At 37.5% G+C, this 4,054-nt stretch overlaps 1 long non-coding RNA gene across 1 annotated transcript; it reads left to right on the top strand.

The window, feature by feature from the left end:
- The first annotated feature begins 1,063 nt into the window (after positions 1-1,063).
- On the top strand, positions 1,064-3,104 carry LOC110891068. Its single transcript, XR_002564979.2, has 2 exons — positions 1,064-1,273; positions 1,620-3,104. It is a non-coding gene; the product is annotated as an uncharacterized LOC110891068 (long non-coding RNA).
- Positions 3,105-4,054: the final 950 nt, after the last annotated feature.

Here is a 4,054-nt window from a genome sequence, read left to right as displayed (position 1 = left end):
TAACTCGCCACCGGGAACGGCTTCGTAGTAAGCCTTGAAACGTTCGAGCTTGGGCCGTAGCTCGCGCCATTTATGTTGGCAATGGGTGGTGGTTACAGAAGATGGGGGGATGGGGGACCGTTTGAATTTTAAATTTCAAAATTAAAAAAACCGCCTGACGTGGCGGGTGAGCCAATGAGATTCAGCCATCTAGCATACCGCCCCACGCCCGGCTTGAAAGCCAAGCCCCAAGGGGCCACGCCCCAACCCAAGCCCCATACCCCACGGCCTTATCGAAGTAGGGGCAACTTTCTGGCTACACTCCTGAACGACCATTTAAGTACTCAAAAACAAAGAGTAAAATGACTAATATACCCTTTTGAAGGACCATTTATCTACTCAAATATAATGAGGGACTGTAAATGTAGAATACTAAAAGTGTATAAAACCAACTCCACCCCAACTCTCCCCTTTGTCAACCCAAAGCTCGCCGGCGAAACCCATCCAAACTCAACTCCAGCAACCTGAACCACAGTATCACCAATTCTCAAAATAATTTTAACCAACAAAATACCACCTCCGACGACACCATACCTCGACCATCGTCACAATCGAAGGTGTATGAAAGAAAAAAAACAAAAATCAACCTAAGAATCCACCGTGCAGACACAAAAACACTTTGAAACAAAAGGAATCCCAAATATAATGAAAATAAAGACTTTCAGAGTTAACTTTGTCTTCAAAAAAGAGATTTTGAGAAGTCTGGATTTCTTACTTCTGGATCTTGTGAAGGACTTTTGAGAAGGAGAAATTAAAAAGAAATCCCAAACACCCCCTTTAACTAACCCAAAATAAAAAATAATAATAATAAGAATATTCACCTTGATTCCATTTGTCTGAATAAAATTCGAGTATCTCCCATCATGAATTCCAGTAATGGTGAATGCCTTGCAAGAAATTTACAAAAACACCCCTCCACCCCCTCTCTTTCTCCTGATACCACCATCTGTTTAAACTTTAAATTTAAATGTAAAATAGACAAAAGTCAAAATATAACTTTAAATGTGAATGAAAACTATCAAAGTCTAATTATCTATCTATTTTTTTTGTCTGGCTTCTATCTATTTTCTTTAGTAAATTTAAATGTAAAATAGTGATTTGATTTGGTCGATTGAAAGGGGTGAGTGTTAGTTTTGATACACCTTTTACGGTTCATGGTGAAGTTCGTGTGTGACCAAATTGAAGGAATTGTGGAGATTGGATTTTGAGGCTTTTGCTTCTAATCACGTCTAAGGTATGTTATTATCAACATATTGTAATATCATCGCCATTGGAATTGATTTGGGTGGTCAATTGAAAGAAACATGAAGTTAGGGTTTCTGTAACGTTAAATTTGGGGGTTCTGTAATTCGTGTGCTGTATGATCAAATTAACAACCAATCCAGGTTATACACATCTAATATGACCCAATGTAATGTCTTTTAAGACTTTTTATTGATTTGGTTGGCCAATTGAAAGAAACGTGAAATTAGGGCTTTCAGCATTTTCAAATTTGATGTTATGGGACCAGTTATCATATATTTGTTTCTGTTTGTACCATATAAACAAAACCAATAAATTTAAATTGTTTTTTTCTTCAGGAAAGGAAGTGATTACACGTGGTTGTAAGGCAGATGCTAAGAGTTGAGGTAACGTTTCAGAGAACGGGGCACAACAAAACGTCACGTTTGGACGCGCTGCATATCAAGAATTTTGCCAAAATTTAGACGCAAACAACCGCTCAGCAGACTGTTGTAACATCCCAAAATTTACAAACCTTATGAAACGAGCATACAATGTATTCGGGTTTAACAAACTTCCTCGGTTGACGATTTAAGACGCACAAGGTGTGACTTAACGGAGATAACTAGTTCAAGGGTTCGATTGTCATTATTTCAATTTTTTTTTTATATAGCTTTGGGGACAATTTACATATATGGATTTTGAGGGGCCAAAGCGTAATGCTAGAATTTTAAAAACCATAAGCCATGTGGCTGGGTTGTGGCTTCCAGTCGTGATTTAAGGTAAACTAATCCTTCCTATATGGTTTACTTCGCGCGTGGGTTGAATTAGTAAGGATTCGGTTATAGTTTTGGTGGAGATGGATGAAGGCGATGGTGGTGTAGGGTGTCGTATACGTTTATGATGTTGTGCAACGATGGTGTGCTAATCATGGGTTATGCTAAGAGCGATGAAGAGGTATCATGGTGATGTTTGGTATTGTTAGTGGCGATGCGGTGACGGTGGTGTCGTGATGCAATGGTGACGAGGATACGACGATGGTGCGTGGTGTAGTGTGGTGTAAAGACGAGGGTGCATGTGTATGACGATGACAGTGTGTGAAGGTGACGATGTGAGTGTGTAAGAAAAGACACCATGTGGCATCGGGTTTACTATGGTGAACTGTTAATACTCGATGGTTGTGAACTGATGAAAACTCGATACATGTTGTGCCTTAGAAACCAGAATGAGATCAGGGTTTATATATAGGGACGAGTATGGTCGCATGGTGAATTAATAGCAGGTTTTGCATGTGGGGATGTTTGCACAAGAATTATGGGATTTTAATAATAAAAAAAGAAAAGAAAATAAAAAAAACAACTGCTGGGATTACGCATGTGTATTTATGCATTTAAGTCTTGCAAACTAATCATTGTGCAATGATGGTATGGTATTATGTTAGCTTTTACATGGTAGGGCTCATGCATGGAAACTAGGTATAAAAGTGCACGGGTATTTCATGGTATCGGATGTAGGGAATGAACCAGGGGTAAAAGGGTCATTTAGCACATGTTTGTACGTGAGTTGTGGAAGATTTGATCTCGGTTTGAGTCAGTAATATTTGACCGAGTAGCGGGAGCAAATGATGGTATCCAAAGTTAGAATTTGTTGCTGATTAAAAGGATACGTGGACCTAGTTTATTTAGCGTGCGGGTTTTATTTCCTATTCAATAAAGTAGTATAAATATCCAAGTAGCAGGATTTTGGTTTTTTAATTAAGCAGCTCATTAGTATCTTTCTTTGTAATAGTTCAAATAAGACATCATGTGGCATCGAGTTTACTATGGTGAACTGTTAATATCCAAGTATATACCATAAATTGTTTGTTTTATAATAATGAGAAAAGATCAAATAGTAAGTTTATTTTCACTATGAAGGAAAGGAAACAATAGGACATGTGACAAATTTTAAAATAAAGAGAAAGGATATTTTAGTCAATCCTATTCTTTCTTCTTCATTCTTCCCCCCGGTTACTTCAAAACCCACCATTTTCAAAACCCACCATCTCTAACCTTTTCTTCACTTACTATCTCAATAATCACTTTGGTCATCAATTAATGATTCAAACACCCGATCAACGTGTTCCTCAGCTTTTTTTTTTTTTTTTTGAAGAAAACCCAGTTTAATTTCATTCAAAATCTCGTTTTTCCCTGTGATTTTGAAGATAATCACTCGATCCGTTCGATTCAATCGCTGATAAGTGTTTCTATCATTCAAATTTGGTCAATCGATGAAGAAATCGGCTTCGATCCATGTAAGAAATTCTTTAATTTCATTTTCATGATCTGGGTTTTTGATTTAGTCATTGCGTTTTATGATCTTGGCGAGGGCCAGCGGCTGGCGGGGTCCAAGGGGCAGAGCCCCTGGCTGGGGTTGAGCTGCATCAGAAAATTTAAATTTTTCAGAAATTGGCTCATTTCGAAGACAGTAATTCGTAGACAATTCAGACAATTATGATAATTTTCCAGAAATTGCTCCATTGCGTTTTAGAAATAAGAGAGTTTTATGTGTTTTCTGGAAAACTGCATTCGTAGACAGTGTTATGCCATTGCGTTTTAGAACTGTATTCCTGGATTCACAGACAACTATTGTCCTAGTTCAATGCGTTTTAGAGAGAACATTTTCTTTGGTGTTTTAATGCCATTGCATTTTAAAACTAAGACATTTTTATGCGTTTTCTAGTCATTGCGTTACAGAAAAACACATTTTTGAAGTGTTTTTAGTCATTGCGTTTTAGGTAAAACACATTTTAGGT

The sequence above is a fragment of the Helianthus annuus genome, chromosome 13 (genome assembly GCF_002127325.2).
Source record: "Helianthus annuus cultivar XRQ/B chromosome 13, HanXRQr2.0-SUNRISE, whole genome shotgun sequence".
In the NCBI taxonomy this organism is placed as follows: Eukaryota; Viridiplantae; Streptophyta; class Magnoliopsida; order Asterales; family Asteraceae; genus Helianthus; species Helianthus annuus.
The sequence above is the reverse complement of the archived record's forward strand: the minus strand, read 5'-3'. Positions and strand labels throughout refer to the sequence as shown.